Genomic DNA, 26,561 nt, shown 5'->3' with positions numbered 1-26,561 from the left:
CCCACTGGTCTGCTGTCTCACCTCTCAGTCCAGAGTGCTTGTTTAAGCAACATCTCATGACCTTCTAGTTGAAATACATACTGAGTATTGTATTTGGACCATATATTTGGACCAGGGAAACTATAGGCCTTAAACTGTAATATCTTAGAAAGTAATACCTTTTTAAACAAGATTAGATTCCCAGGTAATAGCCTATATAATAAAGAGGTAATATGCAAATTGACCCTCACACAGTAATGCTGTCACAAGATGGCAGCATGCACAGCGGGGGCGGGGCCAGCTGCTCCCTGCACCTGCCGCCGCAGTTTCTTCGGCCCCGCGGGGGTGCAGGAGGCCCGGCAGCCGCTCTGCGTGCCTGCTGCCAGAGTTAACCTCAGCCCTGCCAGGGAGCGGGTCCTCGATGCTGCTCTGCGAGTCTTCCCCGGAGTTCCCTCAGCCCCATCTGGGGGTGGGTCCTGGCTGCTATTCCGCTCGGCTTCCACTGGGGTGACCAGACTGGCAGAGGAGGGCAATTGGGGGCCTTCAAGCTGGCAGGGGAGGGCAGCTGGGGGTGAGATCAGGCCAGCAGGGGAGGGCAGTTGGGGGTGAGATCAGGCTAGCAGAGGAGGGCAGTTGGGGGTGCTCAGGCTGGCAGGGGAGGGCAGTTGGGGGCGATTGGGCCAGCAGGGGAGCAGTTAGGGGGTGATCAGGCTGGCAGGCAGACACGGTTAGGGGAAATCAGGCAGGCCCAATCCCTACGGGCCTAAACTGCAATTGGACATCCCCTGAGGGGTCCCAGATTGGAGAGGGTGCAGGCTTGGCTGAGGGACACCCCCCCCCCCCCCCCAGTGCACGAAATTTCATGCATTGGGCCTCTAGTGTTGATATAAAATCTTTTGGTGAGTCCTTCATTGAATACATAAGCCAAAGACCCAAACAAGGTCATTTGAAAAAAGAAAGCAGGGAAACAATGGAGAGGAACCAAACAAAGGCACACAGAGGAAGCTTAGGGCACTGCCGGCCACACCTTCAGCAAGTCTTCATGGAGAGCCTACTGTGTGCGGGGCACCACACCTGGCACCAAGCAGGCCCTTTCCCCATCTTATGTTCTAATGGGGAGACAACAGATAAACAGGCAGCACCCTGTTTTATTTCACAAACCCAATATGACAAATTTAATCCTCCCAACAGTCCTATGAAGCTGGCTTTCTTAATCCCATTTTTCAAAAGAGGAAACTGAGGCATAGAAAAAGCAAGTACCCTGCCCAAGTTCCCACAGCTGGCACGTCACAGACGTAGGCTGGCCAGGAGGCTGTCCGCTCCAGGTTTACGCCTTACCAGCTGCTAGACTGCCCTCCTTGGGCAGGGATAGGCTTTGGGGAGAACCAGCAGTGAGGACCTAGAGAGACACGTGAGGTGCAGGCCACGTCAGGTAAGGAAGGCAGGGAGGACTTTCTGAGCAGGTGCCAGGTCTGCTTGGCTCTGTGTGTGCTGTGGAGCTCAAAGGTCTCTGGACCATATAGGGGCAGGAGGAGCCCTTTTTCTCTTTCCGTCCTCCTGATTAATTTTAAAAGAAAGACAGGGAGCTTCTTGTTTAGCAAACAATGTCCATCACCTTAAACTACTGCAAGGCCCCGGGTTGCCGGGAGCAGCGTCCACAATCAGCCAGGAACAGTTGCCATGGCTTCTCGGGAACGTTCACTTCCTTTCATGACTGCAAATTAGTTTCTGTCGGTGACATCATTCTCACCCATTTCAAATATGTGCTACACATCTCTGCTTCTTGTTGAGGTGTTAATAGTTTACCACTGTGTGACAGTTCCTCTGCTCATATTTATCTTCCCCATTTGAAGGTTTTATCGTTGCTATTAAACATCACATCTGCAGGACCCCAGGAAAATGTCACAGGCATAGTCTAGCCAAGCAGATCAAGCAAAGGTTTCATCTTGCCTTTACGTTGGCCCCTATATTTTGACTCTTGGGGTTCTCACGATGCATCTCTACAGGTTATTTATATTACTCGTTAATGAGATTACAGACCTGAAGTGCCCGACCTCTCTTCAGTCCCACTCTGCTTTCTGCAATGAGGAGACTTTTAAACGCACTGTAAGAGCAGGTAAGGTGGGGGGTGGGGGGAGGGATTTCCTGAAAATGGCGTGAGCACAGCTGTGGAGCCAGCATCTCCCCGTCAGCTTATCTCTTCCCCGTAAAATGCCATACATTTTCATTAGGCGATCAATAGAGATGACATGATTGCTCCGGAGCTCAACCCTGATATTTAAATTTCTTCTCCTCGACCTTAATGAGGGCATCTGTCAGAGCAGTGGAGTGGGGTGACATTTACAACACTGCCACTCCATTCTGCGATTAGACACAGATCAGTCAGGGGTTAGGTTTCAGGCTAATGGTGATTTCAACATGCGCTAAGCAGCAATCATGGTAATTACAAAATTTGCTGTAAGAATAACAAATAATATCTTGTTTTTCAAACTGCTTCTCAATTAGCAGTAGCATAGCATAGCTGGTGGTATGGGAGGGGCTTCTATTAGGTGCGGGACCCTGAATTCAAGGGCGGGGCTTCTGGACAGATGAAGAAATAAAGAAGAAAAGCAGGAATTGGGAGGAGGAAACTGGAAAAGACAAAGGCCACAGAACCTATATCAGTCAGGGCTCTCCACAAAGCGTTAAACGAGATCTTATAAAAGATCAATCTGTGACCTTCTTCATTTGTGAGTTTGGGGCAAATTTATAAAGCGTGAGTCTCGGCCTTTAGATGAAGGTACATCCATGCTTCTTAATCCAAATTTCCAGGAAAATGAGAAACCAACTACTTCAGGATCTTAAGCAGGATGTATGCTTTATTGCATAGCTGTAAAGGTTTCTCAGAACCGTAAGAAGGAGATTTGTTCAAAGGCTGTGATAGCTGAGTTTTAACACCATTCCATCCCATTTCTGAACAATTGCATTTAGACAAACTTCATCATACTTGAGACGAAAGCCTTCAGTTTCAGCAAATATATCAACTGGTGATCCATCAGGCAAGAGCCAATCTTGGAACGAACAGGCAGGATCCTGTACAAAAACTGCCACAGCTAGGTCCCACCACTTAAAGCATGCCCCTCAGGGCAGGTCAGCTCTGTAAGGAGCTCGGACACCAACTTAGTGGCCTCTGGCTGCATCTGCTCTTGTCTGCTCTGAATTAGGTCCCATTTTCTCATTGGCAGTCTTGTTTTTCAAATGCCAGGACGCATTTCAGACCCTGTAGAAGTTCTTTGGCGTTGAGCATGGTTATTAAAGAGGTGGGAGCTCCCAGTGGGCACCCGAGATCCTTTCTTCTGGGTTTGGGGAAGCCTGGCTTGAGAAACTGCTCTAGGACTGGCTGTGTTCAGGAGCTTGAGTCCTTCGGGCAGATGCTTCATTCTCAGTTACAGATTTCCGGGGATACAGGGGTAGGCCTGGAGTGGCCGTTTGGAAGCCTTCCATTTCTTCTATTCTTTTGACTCTCTCCTGGGCATATCTGCTGTAGGCAGCTGAGCTCGGTTATTTGGTACATAACGTGGGATCCAAAGGTACTGTATTTGGGGCCAGTCACTGTTCTTCTCTGGCACTTATAGATTGAAAAAATTGCAAAAATATTCTTGGAAATGATTAACTGTACTTCTGACACCCCTCCCCCCAACTCTGCTGACAATATCTTGGGTTCCAGTTACCTCAGCATCCCCCCCAGATGCCTCTGGTTCAGGGCAGGCATATCATCATCTAGATCAGACTTGATTGCAGATAATTTCTTAGCCTTAATTTTAACTTTGCAGCAATTCTTTTCACTGACATAGCTTTAGACAATGATCTAATCTCTTCAGTTTGTACAATCCCTTCTTTGGGCCCAATCAAACAAGCAGCCAATTTTTTCTTTTTAAAGAAGTAAATTTATTGGGGTGTCATTGTAATAACATTATATGAGTTTCAAGTGTATGATTCCATGACGCACCATCTGCATATTGCATTGTGTGCTTACCACCCAAAGCTGAGTTTCCTTTCATCACCGTATGTTTGACCCCTCCTTTACCCTCTCTATCTGCCTTCCACCCTCTTCCCCTCCGGTCAATATCTCTTCATCAAGGTGCACACATTCTTAATCTTCAATTTGAGATTCCTTTGCTTCTGCTGAAACTTCATCTGCTGCTCATCCACCTAGAGCAGATGTCTGAAGACCTATTTCTAGGGGGACACTTGTGTCTGTCCTTGTCAACATGGATGTTTCAACATGGGATATCCAATTATGTCTTTTCAGTCAGGTCTTCTAATCCAGGAATGTTTTCAGTGGTTGCAGTAGGGCATAAACAACAGTGTGAGAAAGGTATACATTATGAAGGAGAAATAAGATAGAATCCAAAGCAGGGTACTCAGGCTGGCCTTTCCTTTCAGTCTTCCACACTATGTAGTTCTTGGGCTACTAGAATGACAGACAATCACTGTGTCTTTACCACCATCTTCTTCTTCTGGGTGTTGTACTGTTGTAGAACGCTGAGCACATGTGTCTCCTTCCACCTTGTGGCACCTCGATGAACCAGCAGCACCAGCAACCTTCTGCGTCTGTGAGAGCAGCAGGGGCAGCAGCTCCCCAATCTCTGAGGACCCCCCAGGATAAGGCCTCTTAAGGCCATGTGAGATGATCTTACCAGGCCTTTTCCCTCTTGATGTCTTTTTTTTTTTTTTTTAAATAAGAGCAGTGTTCAAAGTGCTTATCTTTAAGAAGGATTCCCCTAAGATTTCACACTTACTGTATCTAAAATTGTCCTCTTGATAACTTATCCACATCTACCCAAACCTGCTTTTTCCCTGGGATTTCTCATCTTAATAAACAGTACTGCTGATAACCAGAATTATCCTTCATTTTTCTCTTTAATTTCCATCCCATATCCAATCCAGTAAAAAATCCTATCTCTGATCCAATACAATCATCTCTGGGGAGGATTTCTACAAAAAACACCTCAATGATTTTTAAATTCCTATTTTTAGCCCCCTTCCGCATTGTATCCCATCCCCCACATAATGTAGTCTCTAACCTCAACAACAAGGTTCTTTTAAAAGGCAAATCAGATTGTGTCACTCTTGCAATGACTCTCTAGTCACAACACTGTCATTTAGAACCAACTCAGAGCCTCTCTGTGGCCTCCAAGTCCTGCATGGTTGTATCCTTGGCTGTCTCTCTGACCACAGTTCACACACTTGACCCTTGCTCACTATGCTCATTACATTGGATTTCCTGTTGGTCCTTACATGCCCATTATGGGCCTGCCTCAGGTCCTTTGCACTTGCTGTTCCTTCAGCCTAGAACCTCTTCCTCTACATAGTTCAATGCTGACTCCACAATTCACCCACTTCCCTGCTCAGAAATGCCTCCTCTTTTAAGACCACTATCTAAAATATCACTCTCAACCCCTCATCCCTCTTTATTTTTCATTACAGCATTTATGGATACCAAGTTTCATATTACGCATTTTTATTGATTTGTTTATAGTATTTGCCTAACAGTATTTGTTTATAGTATTTGCCTCAAGGTCAGGGACTCTGCTTTGTTATCTGCAGGGTCCCTCACACCTAGAATGATGCTTGGCATAAAATATGTGCTTAATACATATTTGTTAAATGAAGAGCTAATGGCAAAACTGAAACTCAAGACAAACTTTCTTTATTTTCCTGTATTTCCCAGGGTCAGTTTTGCCAAGGGTAAGGATAATCCAGTGTACAAGTAATGTGAGCATCCATGATCAGAAACTGACTATAATTCAAACTCAAGTCCTATTGCACTCCTTTATGGCTCCCTGTTGATGGTTGTAATAAAATTTTATACTGTTCTTCCGATGAAACTTAAAACTAAACTCTATTTAAATTATTTTTCCCTAGTGTTTCTGAGTAGAAATCCTAGCCCTGACCAAAGTAGATAATCTGCAGGAGATGATTTACTGGAATGGGTGCCCAACCTGGGGTCTGCGCAGCAACATCAATATCATTTTTGCTAAATGATGTGTCTAATGAGGACATTTCCAGGGAGTCTCAATGACAGACTCCTCATTTACTTCCAGAGCTGCATGCACAACTCCAATAGCCCTGAAACAAGCTTCATAACGTCAGTGCACAAATCACTCTTCAAGTGAGTAAAAAAAAAAAATGTCATGACTTACAGTTATCCATGTAATAATAACATATGAAGGAGAACATTTATTATTTACTTCGGTTACATCAGCTTTTTAAGTTGTTCTAGTGGAACTATAAAGCTCTACCAAATGTCTTAGTCTGACCTGTATCACAGAGCAGGGAAATTTATAGTGGCAGTTAGGGCACTGGGGTTTGTTTCCATCACATGTGCAAACTCGTAGAAGCAGCTTACATTCCTTTTACTCCTCATTACACTGAAGGATGATACAGCTGAGATTTCAACAACAACAACAACACACACACACACAAAAACAACAACAACCCACAAAAACAACTCCAGCATTTTCAGAAAACAACTACAATAGGCTATAGGATAAAAAATAAATAATTTTAAAAATATATAGAAAACATATTTGTGGAACCCTAGCTGACTTGTCTACAAATGAACATATGAAACAGGTGATTCCTCTAAAATTCTGTTTTCTGTATTTCTAAGTTTCCTGCATTTCTTCATACATTCTTTCCGCAAATATTTATTGATTATCTACTATATCCTACACACCTTGTTAAATAGAACTAGGAATGTGCAATCTAGAGAACTGACGTGGATATAAACATGTATTCTTTTTACAATAAAGTTAAAAGAATACATTATCCCTGATCAAAATAATCTTGGTTTTCATGAAAGTTTGAGGGGGAAAATAAGGGAAGGGATTGACAAAACTCCAAGAAAATTTTAAATAAATTTAAATTCCAACAATTTAAATAAATTGAATACTCTGGTTGTCTCATGCCCCTGGAAGAATTGAATTGGATTGCAGAAGTTTAGAAATTATTTACAGCTTTTGAAATTGGTCCCTGATGCCCCTAAACAGTACAGCAGGTTTTCAAATAATCTTGATGAAATGCCTAGGAACTTCTGTTTCTATCAATTAGCCTATGTTAAAATTGGTTTTGCTATATGTCTTTTCCCTACAGTTCCAAGAACCTATCACTGACATTAAGTGAGGACTTGCTATATTTATTTTAACCTAAAAAAACAAACTCTTCCATGAGGCATTATGAACCTTTTCCTTCCCAATGCCTAGCGCCTCAGCCACCCAGAGCAGCGAATGGCAGCCCCGGTTTTGGCGAAGCCCAAGTCTCAGGCCTTCTGGAGGAAACACTCATTGTGCGTTTCTGGAAAGCAATTTGGAAAAATGCCTTCTCCATCTTACTAGCCATTTAAAGAAGACTTTGATCACAGAGCCTCCAGATTCCCTTTTCTGTATCTTGCTCCTTCTTCAAGATAACTTCCTCAACTCAGGTTCCTAGCGCTGAATGTTCTCTGTCCACAGACAAACCTGCTCCTAGGAAATGATTCTGATGGAATCACTCACACCAAAGTCAAATGCCTGATGCGTCTTTCCCCTTTCCCGTGGGCATTTGCACTCACTAGTTTCAACCCCTTAAATGAAAGAAGTCACTTCTGAATTTCTCATTATATCATCTGTTAATTGGAGATGTAGAATGACGGAAAGCTCTGGCGTTCTGTGGTTCTCAATGTGCAGCATTTTATTTGTCCAGGTGGTGTGGTGGGGGTGGGGGTGGGGGAGAGGGGAGCACCCAGGTGGGGTAAAATTACTTGTGGAAGACCCTATGATCAGTTGGGTGATTTTCCTTACAAGTAACAAAAAATCCAACAGTATTCTAGCCAATAAAGTCATCTATGATTGTAAGAAGAAGTCTAGAGGTGGGAATTTCAGGAGTGGGGCCACACTGCCAGGCCACCGAGTTAGTCTCTGTGACTGGCTTGTATTCTCGTTATGGTTACCTAAGGTCGGCAGCACCTCCTGGCATCATATCCTCACATTCAAAGAAGGAAGTGGAAGGGGCAAGAGGGTGGACTCAAGGGCAAGAACTTGCCCAGAGCCCCAGCAGACTCCCCTTACATCACATAGGCCAGAACTGAGTTATTCCCCCACCTTTCGTAGCTAAGAGTTGACAGAGACCAATCATGATTTATTCCCTAGAGTTAGGCAGATTGAGAACTAAGCAAAATCAAGGTTTGCTAGCAAGGAAGCAGGGGAAGTGCTGCTGAAAGGCAATCAATAGTGTGTGACACAACCTTGGAACCACATCACCAAGGAGCTACTCTGACTGGGTCTGTGGCCAGGCTTGAGTCAAACATCTGGCCTCTCTCCAAGCCCCTCCACCTTCCTTGCTTCCTTGTAAATGTTCGGGTTAAGAGAGGAGGAGGGTGTGTGATAGAACAGATGATGATGATGATTTAAATAAAAGAGAAACAGGATGTTGCAGCACTAAGCTCAACTTTCCTATTATCATTTGTTTCCCATTTTTATTCTGTAACTTGAATTTATTCTGTTGAACATTTTATTCAATCATATCTACAAACGTGCTAGAAAATGCAATAGATTTTTTTTTTTTTTGGTCAGGCTACTCTCTCACTGAAATGGTCCAGAGATGGTTGGTATTCAGTTGTATTCTCAAAATCTCCACTTCTCAAATGCTGGCTGATAAGAAAACAGATGGTTTGATCCAAGGATTCTTTTGTTGTAGGCAGGATAATGTTTTCACCATCATGCCAAGGTTTGGTTTGTAATTTTAAAACTGCTGTTTTCTCAGACTGATCTTGGGGTACCATCAAAATTCTCAGACAGTATTCAGAAAGGAAACACAAAATTTTTTGCATGAGGATGAATTTAAGAGAAATAAAATATGTTTAAAAGACACATTTTTTCTCATCAAAATAGAAATATATTAATTCTAATGGAGAAAAAATATTTATTTTTAGGACATATAGTACCTATTGTATTCAATAGAAAAAGGTCAGTTTTCAAATTCTCACTTCTTTTTGGCTATTAAAAATATCAATATCTTAGCATCTTTGAAAAAAACTGCTAAGACACAGACTTAGATATATCTTTCTAATCTTTGATCTTTTATAATTGGGTAGAACTTTAGAGTTCATGCAATTTGTTCACAAACACTATTTCACATTATCTTTTATTAATCTGCCAAGAATACTATTATTATTCCCATTGAAACTGAAAAGACACACAGGTTTAAAAAAATAAAATGACTTACCTAAGGTCACAGAATATTAGCTATGGAGTTAGGCCTAGACTGACATCATTATGTCCATCGCAACACTTAGCTTGCGCCTGCTCTGTGCCAAGCACCATTCTGACACTGGAAATAACAAAATAACAAGAATCTGGTCTAACATTTTTTGAGCACTCGGTGTCAGGCACCGTTCTAAACTTACGTACCTCATTTCATTGAATTTTCTCAACAAACCTATGAACTAGGAACTATTAAAGTTCCCATTTTTTAGCTGAGGGAATGGAGGTCTAGAGACTTGTATAAGGTTATCCTCCTAGAAATCGGGAATTGCCGGCTCTGGATTTAACAAACGGGGCCGCTCTGTGCCTCCGCTGCAGCTCTGACTCTCCCGGAGCCGGTCGGGGTGCCTGTGCCAGCTGAGCCTCTTCCGCACGCACTGGCTGCCTCTGTTCACGGATGCTCTTCCAGGTGCGGCTGCATTTTTTCCCCGACCCTCAAGGTGCCGTGATGCAAACCTAACTCAAAGAAGCTTTAGCAAAAAGGCTGTCTGTTGAGTCATGGAATCCCAGGGAGGACTGCACAAGCAGACCGCCCCCCCCCCCCCCCCCCGCCCCCTGCCTCCGCCCGCCCCCGCCAAGGGCAGGGATGCTGCTGGTCTCTGGCCCCACTGGAATCAGCAACTTCAGTGCTGACTGAATGCTTGCTTATCTCTTGCTTTTGTTCCTTTATTCACGTTGCCTTCATTCTTCCTCACTACCCATGGCTTTTTTTTTTTTTTTTTCAGATGGTAGGAATCTCAGTCACCAATAGTTCACGAAATTCATCTTTTGACTTTCACCAACAGAGAAGGTCTGACTATTCTGGGTCCAGTTGGGAAAAATTCCACGGAAGGGCTCTGATTGGCCTGCCTTATATAAGAAGGCACCCCTGAGCCAATAAATGTAGCTAAGAAGACATATCACGTAAGAACATGTAAGGATTGACATGTACAGTTGTGCAGTTTGCGTATTTCACAAAGATGCCTTCCTAAGGGCATGTGGGGATTGGAATGAAGCCCATACTCTGCTCGCTGAGCTATGCAGCCTGGCGGAGGGTGTCTCCCAGAGGAAAGATGCACTTTGCATCTCTCAGACACTGGGGCTTGCCAAGCCAGGCACCCAATGGGCTGAGCCTTTTCTTAAAAAATTGAGCTATAGCCCTAGCCGGTTTGGCTCCATGGATAGAGTGTCAGCCCGTGAACTGAAGGGTCAGGGTCAAGGGCATGTACCTCGGTTGCAGGCTCGATCCCCAGGGGAGGCTGGTGTGGGAGGCCACCAATCGATGTGTCTTTCTCACATCGATGTTTCTCTCTCTCCGTCTCTCCTTCTCCCTTCCACTCTCTCTAAAAATTAATGGAAAAATATCTTCAGGTAAGGATTAAAAAAAATTGAGCTATAATTGACATATAACATTATATTAGTTTCAGGTGTATAACATAATGATTCGATATTTGTAAATGATCACACAAAAGTCTAGCTAGTATCCATCACCATATATAGTTATAATTTTTTTTTCTTGTAATGAGAACTCTTAGTAACTTTAAAAACTGTCATACAGTGATATTAACTATAGTCACCATACTGTCCATTACATCCCCAGAATTTACTTATTTTATAACTGGGTATTTGTACCTTTGACCACCTTCACCCATTTTGCCCATCCCTCAACTCCTGCCTCTGGCAACCACCAATCTGTTCTCTGTATCTTTGAATGAGCCCCCACTCCCCCCCCCCCTTTTTTTTTTTTTTCATATGAAGGCATTGAGTAGGCTTGTGGCTGCCCTGTGTGAAACATGGCAGCTTCTGAGAAAATAATACATTTGTAGATGGAGAAATGAAAGGGAAGTATTAACTGTAGAAAAAGAGGTGATACCATTGGCCATACTCTAAGGTTTCCTGCTTAGTAACAATGAGTGAATTCTCTTTAGAAAACTATTTCTGTTTCATGTGAATTTTTAAAAAACAGTTCCACAATTAAGTCATGCAATGATGATAAATAGAGACTATAGAGTGAGCAAAAAATCAGCTGTCAGTTCAAGGTCTGAGCAGCACCCTGGGACCTGCTCCCGGGAAGCAGCTTGCTACTCTCTTAGGCATACTCACCTCTCTCTGAGGATTCGGAAGCTCTCTCACAGTGGATTTCAATTAAACGATTTCATGGTTTTTGTGTGAGAAGACAGTCTGACATTTAATAGAGATGCCCAATCATCTTCTCTAGAAAAGTGCTACTGAAAGCAGTTCTGGTTACATTAAAATGATATTTTTAGCACCAGGTTTGTGGAACTGTAAAGCCCCCTCCCCCCCCCCTTTTTCTTTTTAATGAAGTGATTTCTCATGGGTTGGAGCAAGTTTTCTCTGGAATACAGTCACACAGTCATACCTTTACTGAGCAAGCCAGCACATTATCCAAAGCCGTGGGCTGTGTGGAAGCAAATAGACTGAGCCGATGTTTAAAGATGGGCAGAAAGAGGCCAGATTCGGGAGTTTGACCAGTTGGGCCCCATTTCAAAGCAGGCCAACCCTCCAGCCATGAGGCAAAGGGACCAGTGTATTTATTCTGCGGTATTCCACTCCCACCTGGCAATCTTTTCCCCTGGGGCCCACATAAAATCTCGAGAGTGTGAGCTTTGCAAACATTATCAGGCAGAGTGCACCAAGGGAAAAATCTGGTACTTCAAGGCTGATATAACAAACTCTAACAGTTTCATCTTGCTGCAGCATCTCCCCACATAAGTACCTTTTGAATCTTAGAGTCCCTGCCTTCCATTTTCCTTTGCTTCTTATTTTTCCTTGTTTATTTCTCTCCACTTACCCTTCTTTGATAACCCAGAGTCACATGTCTGATTTGCCCACATCTTCCTGTTCTTCCCTCTGCTTCCCCTATATATTCTTTGTTTGACTAACTAGTCAGTACCTAGAGAAATAAACAACAGTGGAAAATCAGAAAATTGTACCAAAGCCCTTCAGATCCAGGATGGGGCAACCCTCCCTGTCATGATTCTCCTTTTCTCCTTAGTTTCTCTTATTATTTTTATTTTCTTCTTATACTTCCCTCAACATTTGTTCTCCACTTATTTTTTTTCTTTGTCTCTCTTCCTTCATCTGCTTTGCTTACAACCAAACCTTCTTGAAGAGTTTCTTTTGTTAGGAAAGCCAACAGCCTGTGCAGTGTATTTCAAATTTGATTGTCATTGGCGCAATTAAAACAATGTATGCTTCCTCAAAGGGTTCAAGGGATTTCCTAGGGGGTGTGGGGTGCAGGAATTGTCAGGCTGTGCACACTCATTCTGCCTCTGCCCCTTAGCCCATGTGTGGAGCTTGCTTTGGGTAAGTGGAAGTCACACGTGTGACGTCGGGTGGAAGCTTTAACCGTTGCATGCTTTGCCATGCTTTTTCCCTCTGGCCACTCTGATGGTGGCTGCCCCCTCAGCCTGAGTCCTGGCAGGAGGATGACTTTGAGCCGAGGGCACAGCTGACCTGCATCAGGCACGCAGCATAATCAGGAAACAAACCCGTTTTGTTTTATGCCACTGAGATTCTCGGGCTGTTTGTTACTACAGCGTAATGCAGTGATTTTCAACCGGTGGATTTTTAAAACATGCAATACCTGACTATTTAGTCAGGGGCACTGACCTCTTTTCCCTTAGATTGTCAAATTAAAAAAAAAAAAAATGACAACAGCCAACACAACAATAGCTGTCTGATGTGAATGAATCAAAATTATACCTTTTTTTGGGTCAGATCTGCATAAAAAATATAACATTTTTTGGTGTGCCGCAGAATTTTAGTAGTTTGTGTGTGCCGTGAGATGAAAAAGCTTGAAAATCGCTGGCGTAATGTAACAGACTTGCTGTTACAGGGCAGGGGCTGACGATAACAGGCGGACAGAATGACATGTTTCCTACTGAAATACCCTTGCAGAAAATTTCCAATCCACTATGAGATGGTGATTCACTGAGGTCAGGAGGCTAGGCCAGTGAGAGAGGTTATTTCCGGTGCTTCGCATCGAAGTTTTACTTGTGCTTCAGACCGGAGAGAGCTATACCAAATCAATGACGTGCAGCCATAGCGTCCTCTTCCCACTCCCTGTTCTCCAGCCCCCAGCCAGGCTTGATGGTGCTTTACTGGTGACGCCCAGGGAGAGGGACGTGGCTTTCGCGTTTACTGGTGTGGAAGCAAGGGCAGGTCCTTACCCAACTGTCCACAGCACAACTGAAACCAAGCTGTCCCTTTAAATAAAGCTTTATTTTTTAAATGTATCTTCATTATTGAAAGTATTACATATGTCTCCTTTGTTTCCCCATTGACCCTTTCTAGGCCACACCTGCCCTACGCCCTGGGCCTTCACCACACTATTGTCTGTGTCTATGGGTTATGCATAAATGCACCCAAGTTCTTTGGTTAATCTCTTCCCCCCCCCCCCCCACCCCCTACCTTCCCTCTGACTTTGACAGTTTATTCCATGCTTCTATGTTGAAATTTTGAGGAAAATGGAAGGGAACTGCAACACCGAGAAAAAATTGACATTACTGGCCAGGCACATGGAAGCCTCCATGCCGGTTACACTCACCACTCCTTCCACTCATCTCGGTATCAGAAATGCTGCAGGAGCAGCATCCCCTTCCTTACATTTCACCCCCCAAACAAGGACAATTTTCTCTCTCCAGTTGTTTACAAAGTCCTCAGTTCATATCTAAGACTTAACCATTCCCCAGGATGACTGATTCTGGGAGCACCTGCTTCTTTTGAGGAAACTCCATCCCCACCTTCATGTATATGACCGGACCTTATGGTCCAATAAGACAATCACACAGCTGTGGTAATAAATCATCTAAGACCTCAGAAGGAAGGCTCATGTTTCAGAAGGGTCTTTTATGTGGTCTGTGACCTGGTATTCAGGAAAACTTTTGATCATGCTCCTATAGTCTTTATTTTTTAGAAATAAATAAACTGGGTTAATTCCAGGCCTTTCTTCTTTCCTTATTTGGCAAAATCCTATTCCTTTAAGTGTCCATTTCTCTGTGAAGTCTTCCCTGACTCTGGCAGCATGATCCCCTCCATTCTGGGTAATTCTGCAGCACTGTCCTCCACACCTTTTTGGCAAAATTATTTACCTTTTTATATTGTGATTTTCCTTTCTTATGTCTCTCTCCATTTACAGTTGCCTGAGGACAGGAAGTAGGTACTTCTCATCCATCTATCTAAACGCCTAGCACAGTACTTGGGACGGAGGAGCTATGCAATGTGGGCCAACTGTGTGGATGAGTGGCATCTAAAGTCATCATCCCTTCCTCATTCATTCTTGAATTGCTTATGTGCTGTAAGGGTGTGGAATACAATATAGTCATATCTGTTTAGCATCATGTATGAAGGGATGTGTCCAAAATGGTCCATATTGAACCTGTCAAAAGAATTCATAGATGGAAATATACAAAACGTTTGCGAAATATTTATGTAGGCAACCACATCCTAAAAAGGAAGTTTGAGGTTCTTTTTTTTGCCAACTAAGGCTTCCCATACCCCATAGTAGTAACCCCATATTTATTCCTGAGCCAATCCATTTATATTTATAATCAGAACTTTTAAAAACATTTTCTTTTTTTTTCTTAAAGGCACATGGCACACTAGTGTGTTCTTATGCTGATAGTTTGTGATATTTTAATATGAAGTAAAGGAAATAATTTTTTTTTTGGTACAGATTTTTAAACCCACATGATAAATCACATTTAAGACAAATTTCTTCATCTGAGATCTCCTTTTCTGGTTTTGCCTCTTATTTTTGTGTGAGATGAGCATGTAAACTGTGCTGAAAAACAACAACAACAACAAAAAAAAGAGAACGGCAGATTATAACTGAGTTATTGTAGAATTGCATTACATTTTTCTCTCTATTATTGGCAATGGTATTTGGTCATTTGTCAACTCCCTGCAGATATCCTTTTTTCCTCCACATAAGTCAAAACTGTCTCCTTTAGGGCATACAGAATAAGTTGTAATAATACATTTGCCAGCTCTAAACAATTCTCTTCTATCAGTGTACACAGTGAATGTTATTAATGGGAAACTCTTTGCATGGGCCCTGAAAATAGCCAATAACTCAACTTGTCATCATTTCGATAACTACAGACTTCAATTTCACATGAAGAAATATAGGCTTCAGTTTTAAAAGCAATGAATACAAATGATGAAATCTCTTCTTTCAGGCAAGAAGACTTCAAATTATTACACACAGACACTTATTTCTAATAATTTAATTTTACTTCTCATTTGCCTGATATTAGAAGTATTTGTCCAGAAATTGGATAAGAAGTTAATCACCATTTCAGAGCTCCAGGCCTAGGCTCAAGGACCAACTGGAAATTTTATCAGCAACTGAGCAGCAATGCTTTTCATTGCTTTCCTGTATTTTCTTAACTTTTTTCTCTTCTTACTTTCCAAATTTATTTCCAAACATCCCAGAAATAGCTCTTTTTAAAGATGGAAATAAATGATGATGCCAGGGCACTTTCACTTGGGTATGACTTTTTCTCGTCCCTCCTTCCATCCTTATTCCCTTCAAGACTCAGATTAGGCCTCCTTTCTCTAAAAATTTCCTCTCTTCCACCAAAGATTCAATCTGGGTGAATGAGGAGAAACAGATGTCCTCAGGTAGCCTATCGTTGAGCTGATGGCAGGAAGGACTGCAAGACTGTCACCTGGAGGAGGCAAACTTCCCTTACCAGATGCTCTTCTCACCAGCAAGGCCATTCCTCATACTGGAAAGCCTTCCAGTTTCCATTGTCATGCTCCTTCTCCCTCCCAACTTTGTCCATCTGCAGCGGCGTGGAGATCTCTCTCCCGGGGTACAACCCGCGCTTCTCCAAGGCATGGTAAGAGTTAAGGGAATATGTGCACTTCGATGCTCTCTTCCTACAAGACTCCCCATTACTCTACTTTAGCTAGCACCAAGTGTTGTTCTGTTTATGGTGTTAGTCTCATGCCTGCCTTAACACTTCAGTCACTTCAGTTTCTTTTCTCTGTGCTCCCAGGCACCTCAAGTTTCCCTCTGATTCCAATCTCTATTGAGATCATATGTGTTATTAGGCCATGGGCTCCCTGAGGGCAAGTACCTCATCTTCTATCTTCTTTAGTATATCCAGAGAGCCTAGCATGATGGTAGAAAGCACTCAATAAATATCAGTGAATGAATGTTTGGATGGTCAGAGATTATAGACAGCAAGAACAGAGCAATGTTAGCTTGAATACTTCTTTGCTACATTTATAGATTTCTTGTTTTCCAGTGAAATTTTAGAGTAGTTTCTGACAGAATTTTATTTGGCCTTTAAAATCAGCTCTGATATGAAGAGCAGGCCTACTTTTGGAGATGATGTGTTGGTAAATGTTTATCAGTATAGCTGATTTGAAGCTACCAGCACAGTATTGAATTCAGCTTTGGAAAACTATGTCCACTAGCACACCATTCTATGTGTTTTCATCATACAGCTTCGATGTAAGAAAATTATCTCCAAAGCATCCTACCTAATAATAGACAAATATGAAAATTGACCGCACCTTCGCTAAGCCCAAGCCACGCCCACCAACCAATCAGGATGAGCATGCAAATTAACCCAACCAAGATGGTGGCTAATTTGCATATCAAGACAGCGTAGAAAGAAGTCAAGAGCTGCAGAAGGTAGCAAAGCTGCGGAGAAGCAAGCAAGCCGGGGGGGAGGAGAAGGGAGGAGCGGAGGCGGGGCTGGTGGAGAAGGCGGGGCGGGGGAGAAGGGAGGAGAGCAGGTGGGCGGGGTAGAGTGCAGCAGGAAACCCTATTGCAGGATTTTTCCTGCAACGGGAATGCTAGTAGATAATAGTGACATATAATAAAACAATTAGGAAGTAAAGGGGCTTGAGTATTTATTACCTTCATTTTTAATATAATTTATATAAATCTAAAATAATTTTAAATAATGACAGTGTTTAACAACTGGCTTACAAAATTCCTGATAATGTAATAATTTTCTCTCATGACACTGTACAAGCTGGCTTCATATACCACTGGATAGAACTCTTTTTCTCATCCTCCCTTCAGAACTCAAACTTTCCCCATCCAACCTTGAACTCACCTAGGATCACTTCAACCACTTTCTTGCTAGCATTTCCAACCAGGAACATCTGCTGTTTGATGGAAACAATTAGTTGTTTAGCTTAGTGGCGGAAAAATACAAAGGTTTGTAAGATATAGTACATGGACCAGAAAGAAGATTGGAACATTCTTTGACTCCTCAAAACCTGGAGCTCTTTACTAAGTATCTTGAGTTGCGGATAAATAGTCTACTTCAACTTAATACTTTTTTCTTTATATTTATTTCTGCGACATTGGTTAATAAAATTATATAGGTTTCTTTTTTGACTTAAAACAATACAAATTTACTATCTTACAGTTCTGGAGGCAGAAGTTTTAAAATCAAGGTGTTGGCAGGGCCTCATTCCCTTTGGAGAATCCAGGGGAGAATTTTGTTGTTGCCTTTTCCACCTTCTAGAGGCCACCCACGTTTCTTGACTCATGGACTAGCATCACTTTACTTCTGCTTCTGTCATCATCTCTGACTGACCCTTCTGCCTCCCTCTTATAAGGACTCTTGACATTACTCTGGCCCACCGGATACTTCAGGATATCTCTCTGTCTCAGGATCTTTAACTTATTCACATCAGCCATGTAAGATAACATATTCACAGGCTTAAGACATGACATCTTTGGGGGTCCATTATTCAACCTACAACCTAATATTGCAAGATCATGAGACATCAGAACCTTGTTTCTCTTACCTATTGTTTTCCTTATTACATTTTCATATTCTTGAGGTTCTTGGCATTTGGCTGATGCAAAGGTTCTTAGCTCTTTGTCCCATTGTACCAATATCTTGGGTAATTGAACTGCCAGGTGGATTAGCCAACACCAGGGCCTCTCCTTTCATTGATATCCTCAAACCCAGGGATATTTTTCTCTCCTCCATTTTTTAAAACTTTTTCTTATTGAATTTATTGGGGGTGGTATTAGTTAACAAAATTATATAGATTTCAAGTGTACAATTCTATAATACATCACCTGTGTATTGTATTGTGTGTTCATCATCCAAAGTTAAATCTCCTACGTCAGCATATATTTGACCCCCTTTATACCCTTTACACTTCCCCCCACCTGCCTCCTCTTTGGTAGCCACCATACTGTTGTCTGTGTCTATGAGTTTTTTGTTTGTTTACCTTACTTGTTCATTTGTTGTTTTCACTCATATGTGGGATATAAAACTGAAAACATCAACTTAATATATTTGTATTTAGTACCATAGGCCATCTCTGTACCTCACCATCTTCCAAAACCAGCTTGATTTCAGTCACTCATTTTATGTGCAACTGTATTTTCTGTCCTATATGCCACATTCTAAACCTTTATTGTGCAAACAAATTTTGACGTCTCACTTCAAACCAGAATTGTCTCTTGGATGAAAGGTAATGTTTCACTCCCATTACTCTATTCCTACTGCCCCACCAGCCAATCAAATTTCTTTTACATGTCCATCTTATACTGTTTATTTTTGATGGGCAGTGCTCAGGAATCATACCCATTTAGTTTTCTTTGCATTTCACTCAGTAAAGAATCATGAACAGCTTTGTAAATGTCTTTTCATAGCTTCAAGAATGGGGATATTCACAGTGTACTAATTGATTGGTGTAGAATCATGCTTGAGAGCAACAGCATATGAAACGATCAATCTGTCATAAAGCACGATTCCTCATTAAAGAGTAAGTAATGATGATGATGATAATGCTTTCAAACTTCTGGCATTGTCCCCATGTCTAAGCACATTATGCATGCAGCATAGCTTATACAGGAATTGTGCCAAGACACACTCTCAAAAATCCACAATTATTGTGTCTTTCTTTATGTATCTCCTAAGTTATGAATACATAATGTATAAACAAATTCTAGCTATTTTGTGCTTTAAGAGTAATGAAACAATATTTCAGTTGCCTTATCCTTGAAAACAGAAACAGCCATTAGGTTTTATTTCTAAATGTTTAATTCATCACCACAATCATCGTCATCTGGACTACAGATGGCAGACATACTTTCTAGAACTCTGTTTCTAAGTAAACAGCATTTCCTTGAACAGTTCTGTAGAGAGAACATACAGTATTTACATTCCTCTTGGTTCTTCTCTGCATTTTGCCTAAATTTACAAGCATATTTGGGATGAGAATAATATCACTAAAGGGCAAATGTAGTTTCTCAAATTTGGTTAAGGAGAAAAACTAAACTAGACTATAGATAAAATACTTCCAGAGAGATTCTTTTGGTTGGGTTGCTTTTTAAAAAAAAAAAAAATACATTTAGCTTACTCAGTATTTTTATAAGGGCATTCATCATTTCCATTCCTATTATCTTTGTTCATAAATACCTGACCAAACATAATTCACTTAATTAACAGCTCTCTAAATAGATTGAGTTTGCTGCCTTAGGGGATAGACACTAGAGGCCAGAAAATCCTGAATTGTCTGGCAAAGATCCAGAAGTGTCTAATCACATGCCTGGACTAAAAAAATAGATCAAACCAAAATGCAAATGAAAGCAGCAGAGACGGAGGCCACTGGGTGCAGGAGAGAGGGGATGAAAAGGTGAGCCTCCCCCTGCCTTCCAATGACTGAAAAGCCAGCTCTAGGCATGATATTTATTAACTCCAGTGATGTGCACAGATCCAATAAACTAAAAATTTAGAATAGGCAGATGTTAAAAAAGATAATTTATTGGAATTACTGGAAACAACAATTTCAACCATTTGGCATGAGCTTTTGGTCATTGGCAGTATGAAGCACATAAACAAAAATTTAAAGAACATAAAACAGATAAAATTAAATTTATGGAAACCATCAGCTTAATAAATTTACTGGCCTTATAGGAACTTATACTGTCTACTAGAGGCCCAGTGCATGAAATTCGTGCACGGGGGGGGGGGGGGTGTTGTGTGTCCCTCAGCCCAGCTTGCACCCTCTCCAATCTGGGACCCCTCAAGGACAGCTGGACATCCCTCTCACAATCCAGGACTGCTGGCTCCCAACCGCTCACCTGCCTGCCTGCCTGATTGCCCCTAACTGCTTCTGCCTGCGAGCCTGATCACCCCCTAATCAAGCCCCTGCCAGCTTGATCAACACCTAACTGGTCCCCCCCAACTGCCCTCCCCTGCAGGCCTGGTGCCCCCCCCAACTGCCCTCCTCTGCTGGCCCGGTCACCCCTAACTGCCCTCCCCTGCAGGCTGGATCATCCCCAACTGCCCTCCCTTGCAGGCCTGGTCCCTCCCAACTGTCCTCCCCTGCTGGCCTGATCACCCACAACTGCCAGCCCGATTGCCCCTAACTGTCCTCCCCTGCAGGCCGGGTTCCTCCCAACTGCCCTCCCCTGAAGGCCTGGTCACCCCTAACTGCCCTCCCCTGCTGGCCTGATCACCCCTAACTGCTCTCCCCTACTGTTCTGGTTCCCCCCAACTGCCCTCCCCTGCAGGCCTGGTGCACCCTAACTGTCCTCCCCTGCAGGCTTGGTCCCTCCAACTGCCCTCCCCTCCAGGCCTGATGCCCCACAACTGCCCTCCCTTGCAGGCCTGGTCACTCCCAACAGCCCTCCCCTGCAGGCCTGATCACCCACAACTGCCCTCCCTGCTAGCCATCTTGTGGCGGCGATCTTGTGTCCACATGGTGGCAGCCATCTTGTGTTGGAGTGATGGTCAATTTGCATATCACTCTTGTATTAGATAGGATAGCATGAATACTATAGTTACATTACTGAGGTTTTTTGCTAACAATGCTGATTTCCCTCAGCCTGGCCTGCGGGGATTGGGTGAAACCAGCTCTCTGACATCCCCTGAGGGGTCCTGGATTGCGAGAGGGTAGTTCTCAGGTGACACACCCTGGAATCTGGCTCCCTCCTTTCTGATTCCGGCTGTGTCACTCGAGAACCACAGCTGCCAAGTTGCAGCAGCTCAGCAGCTCCTGTGTTGAGCGTCTGCCCCCTGGTGGTCAGTGCACGTCATAGTTACTGGTCAGAGCATCTGCCCCGGTGGTCATTTCACGTCATAGCTATCGGTCAGATGGTTGAATAGTCGGACGGTCGCTTAGGCTTTTATATATATAGATTTTCAACAAAGTGGATATCGAAGGAACATACCTCAACATAAGAAAGGCTATATATGACAAACACATAGCTAATTCATACTCAAGGGTGAAAATCCAAAAGCTTTTCTCTAAGATCAGGAACAAGACAATGATGCCCACTATCACCATTTCTATTCAACATTGTATTGTAAGTCCTAGGCACACCAATCAGACAAGGAAAAGAAATAAAAGGCATCCAAATTAGAAAGGAAGAAATAAAAGTCTCATTATTTACAGATGGCATGATATGATACATAGAAAACCCTAAAGACTTAATAAAAAAAAGATTAGAACTAATTAATTAATTTAGTAAACTTGCAGAACACTAAATCAATATACAGAAATTGGTTGCATTTCTACACACCAATAACAAATGATCAGAAGAAGAGTTAAGAAAACATTGTCCAGCCAGTGTGCTCAGTGGTTGAGCATCAACTTATGAACCAGGAGGTCACAGTTAAATTCCCAGTCAGGGCACATACCTGGGTTTCGGGCTCAATTCCCTGTGGGGCCATGCAAGAGGCAGACAATCAATGATTCTCTCTCATCATTGATGTTTCTATCTCTCTCTCCCTCTCCCTTCCTCTCTCTGAAATCAATGCAAATATGAAAATATTTTTTAAAAGAAAACAACCCCATTTACAATTACATCAATAAGCATAAAATAAAGACAAATTTAACCAAAGAGATGAAAGACTTATACTCTGAAAACTATAAGATACTGAAGAAACTGAAGAGAATAAAATAAATGGGAGGACACCATGCTCATGAATTGAAAGGATTAATATTGTTTAAATGTCCTTACTACTTAAAGCAATGTACAGATTTAATGCAATCTTTGTTAACAGATCAATGGCATTCTTTTAAGAACTAGAACAACTAATCTTAAAATGTATGTAGGCTCCCAATAGACCCGGAATAGCAAGGAAATCTTGAGAAAGAACAAGGTGGGAGGTTTCATGCTCCCCTGTTTCAAACTATACTACAAAACTACAATAATTAAAACAATCTGGTACTGGAATAAAAACAGATCTGTAGAGCAATTGAATAGAATAGATTCCAGAAATAAATCCTCACTTATATGGTTAACTAATCTATGAAAAAAGAGGCAAGGATACACAATAGGGTAAAGACAGTCTCTTCAATAAGTGGTGTTGGGAAGACTAGATAGACACATGTAAGAAAATGATATTGGATCACTTTTCTTACACCATACATAAAAATAAACTGAACATGGATTAAAGACAAGTGTAAGACCTAAAACCATAAAACTACTAAAAGAAAACATAGGCAGTAAACTTCTTTACAGAAGTCTTAGCAATATCTTTTTGGATATGTCTCCTTAGACAAGGGAAATAAAATAAAAAATAATAAGATTTCATCAAACTAAAAAGTTTTGCACAGAGAAGGAAAACATCAACAAGATGAAAAGAAAACCTACTGAATGGCAGAAGATATTCACAAATGATACATCCAATAAGAGGTTAATATCCAAAGTAAATAAGACACTCATATAACTTAACACCAAAAAATCAAACAATCCAATTTAAAAATGATCAGAGGCCCAGCCGGTGTGGCTCAGGGGTTGAACATCCATCTATGAGCCAGGAGGTCACAGTTTGATTCCTGGGTTGGGGCACATGCCCAGGTTGCAGGCTTGTTCCCAGTGTGGGGCATGCAGGAGGCGGTCGATCAATGATTCTCTCTCATCATTGATGTTTCTGTCTCTCTCTCCTCTCTTCCTCTCTGAAATCAATAAAATATATTTTTGAAAAATGAATAGAGGACCTGAATAGACATACAGGTGGTCCACAGATATGTAAAAAAATGCTCAACATCACCAATCATCAGGGAAATGCAAATCAAAACCACAATGAGATGTCACCTCACATCTGTCAGAATGGCTATCATAAAAAAATAAACAAATAACAAGTGCTGATGAGGATGTAGAGAAACCCTCACATACTGTTGATAGGATTATAAAGCGGTGCAGCCACTATGGAAAACAGTAGGTAGGTTCCTAAAAATATTAAAAATGGAATGCAATTTCCCCATGACATAAGATGTTGTGTATCTTTTCATATGCTATTTGCCATCTGTATATCTTTCTTGGTGATATCTACTAGCTCCTTTTCCCATTTTATTTATTTTTTTATTTTTACTTATTTTTTTTTTCCTTTTCCCATTTTAAAAACTGGGTTATTGTCCTGGCTGGTGTGACTCAGTTGGTTGGAGCATTGCCTTGTATATTGAAAGGTGGCAGGATTGATTCTCAGTCGGGGCACATATTTAGGTTTCGGGTTCAATTTCCTGTCAGGTGCGTATGTGAGGCAACCAATCAATGTCTCTCTCTCTCTCTCTCTCTCTCTCTCTCTCTCTCTCTCTCTCTCTCTCTCTCCCTCTCTCTCCCAAATCAATAATAAAAAATATTGACTTGTTTACTTCCTTATTGAGTTTTAAGAGTTCATTGTATGTTTTAGGTAACAGTCCTTTATCAAGTATGTCTTTTGCAAATATTTTCTCCCAGTCTTACCTTCTTATTCTTTTGCCACTGTCTTTTACAGAGAAGTTTTAAAGTTTAATGAAGTCCAGCTTATCAATTATTTTTTCATAGTGTTATATCTAAAGAGTCATAACCAAATTCAAGGTCATCTAGATTTTCTTCTATGGTATCTTTTAGGAGTTTTATACTGTTGTATTTTAATCTTTAGGTCTATGATCATTTTGAGTTAATTTTTGTGAGTGCTATAGATCTGTGTCTATATCTAGTTTTTTGTATGTGCATATCCAATTGTTTCAGTCCCATTTGTTGGAAAGACTAACTTTTCTCCATTGTATTGTATTTGGAGAAGTACATTGTCAAATGTTACTAGCTCAAGAAAATGAGGGTTTTAAATTATAAATTTTATATGAGTTTTAAACAGCAAGCTTTGGAGAAAGAAAGGAAACAAAAAACCATCCTTCTTTTCCCCATCTCAATCACAAATCAACCCTTCCTCACCATAGCATATTAAGCCTTGGGGTGTAGAATCATGGCTTAGTTTGATTAATGAATAGAATTAGTCGGGAAAATATCAAGGTTGACGGTATTATTTATTGCCAGATATTTTTTGTTCTGTAAACAAAAATGCAAGGGAATTTCTTGTTCCATGTACCTAAGATGCTGGTAAATCATTAATCACAGTTGCCTTCCCTACAGCATGGCTTCCCAACAAGTGCTAGCATTCCAGGTCAGTAGCATGGTCTGAAAGACCATCTCTCAGATAAGAACACCATTCTCAGCTCATGGTGATTACAAAACCTAACATATTCTAATTTAGCTAGTCTCCTGGGAAAGAAAATTTCCCCCAACTATTTAGTATACTTTTCTTTATTGCTAGTCACTAGACTTCTGTCACTGCTTAATGAATGACAGAAAAAGGAGGTAGGAGGTAAATCATTTTTCACATGAGGAATAGCCTGGAAGCATTTATGAATGGAATAATGTAGACCATATAATTTCCCATGATTTACATCAAAGACCTGGAAGACCTGGATGGCTGCCTCTGTAGCTGCTCCCTGTGTATTCTTGATTACTTATTTCCCAGATAAAAGAATCAATAAACTCAAATGGAATGGAAATGGAATAAATATTACTTCCTGAATCACTCAATCCCAATAGTCTTCTGAGGATTTCACCTTAAATGGTAGCCTTTTGTCCTGGAAAATAAAGTTAATCAAACTGTCCTGCAGCTTCTCAATACAATGTCTAATTTGTTCCTAGAGCATGTCTTACACAGAAGTAAAATTGGTTTACCAGTTCGGCAGCCCCACATTTAAAAATACACATGGTGGGGCAAAAGTAGGTCTACAGTTGTGAGTATGCAAAGCACTAGTTTATTTTTGTATTATTTTTAAATATTGTATTATTTTCCATATGAACAACTGTAAACCTACTTTTGCCCTGCTCTGTATTTATTTCCTGAGCAATCTTTTTAGCCAGAACTTCATTCCTTCAAAAGTAACCATTACTTTTTCCTTTTTTGATCTTCCTAGGCCCAGTATGACTGACAACTCTTCAAATATAAAATGGTATTGTTTGTCACCTCAACTGAGACAGCATGCTGTTGTATTAAATCTGTTGGCTCTTTACCAGTTTTGCTATGAAGTTAAAATTCCCAGAACTTAATGAAGCAAGTGGTATTACTGTGCTAGTATTTAAAGTCTAGACAGAGATATTTCTTTTTAGAGTAATTCCAAAAACTCATAATTATATGTCAAAATACAAATAAAATACAGGAAAAAAAAAAAGAAAATATGTTAGAGGTAAACCTTTAACAGAAGAAACTTAGGTCCATGTAGACATTTATAAAAGTTTTTCCAAACAAAGCTAAACGTTCAATACATACCCTACCTTACAGAGCAGTTGTCTTCCGCCTCATTGAGATTTTAAGTACTATTACTACTACTCTCAGTTTCCCCAGACAAATCACCTACCTTAGTTCCAGACTGGTTAGTAGCCTTTGGCTGGGTATAGGGGGAACTGGGCCCAATAATGAATGTATGTGTCTCTTCTCCTCTGTCTAGCACCATAGAAGTCAGGACAGATACTGATGTTTTTCATCCAATCAATAGGTTCTACAAGGTCAGCACAGGCACTTCCAGTTGGGAGACATTTCTATAGCTACACAGCCGTGGAAAGGGCTCTGTAAGAAGATCACCTTTTCAGAAACAGTTGGAAAATGAGTATGAGAGGAAAAAATTGAGCACGTTCAGTGCTACTTAGTCTTTTACCCTTGATCCTAGACCCGTGGTCAGCAAACTGCGGCTCGCGAGCCACATGCGGCTCTTTGGCCCCTTGAGTGTGGCTCTTCCACAACATACCACGCCCTGGGCGAGTCTATTTTGAAGAAGTGGCGTTAGAAGTTTAAGTTTAAAAAATTTGGCTCTCAAAAGAAATTTCAATCGTTGTACTGTTGATATTTGGCTCTGTTGACTAATGAGTTTGCCGACCATGTAGACCTTTGATAAAGAAAGAAAGAGCAGTGTTAGGGATCTTTTAGGTCTCTAGTCACAGCCTGAAGCTGTGTGATTCCTTCTGTGTTCTCCAGCCTCATGATCTCACTTCAGGTTGGTGTCGGGTCCTACCAAGTAGCACCT

The 26,561-nt window shown here is 41.5% G+C and overlaps 1 pseudogene; it reads right to left on the bottom strand.

Moving 5' to 3' along the window:
- Positions 1-2,886: 2,886 nt before the first annotated feature.
- On the bottom strand, positions 2,887-4,643 carry LOC103284334 (parafibromin-like; annotated as a pseudogene).
- Positions 4,644-26,561: the final 21,918 nt, after the last annotated feature.

This window comes from Eptesicus fuscus, chromosome 10, assembly GCF_027574615.1.
Source record: "Eptesicus fuscus isolate TK198812 chromosome 10, DD_ASM_mEF_20220401, whole genome shotgun sequence".
Classification (NCBI taxonomy): Eukaryota; Metazoa; Chordata; class Mammalia; order Chiroptera; family Vespertilionidae; genus Eptesicus; species Eptesicus fuscus.
This window is presented reverse-complemented; position numbering and strand designations above follow the sequence as displayed.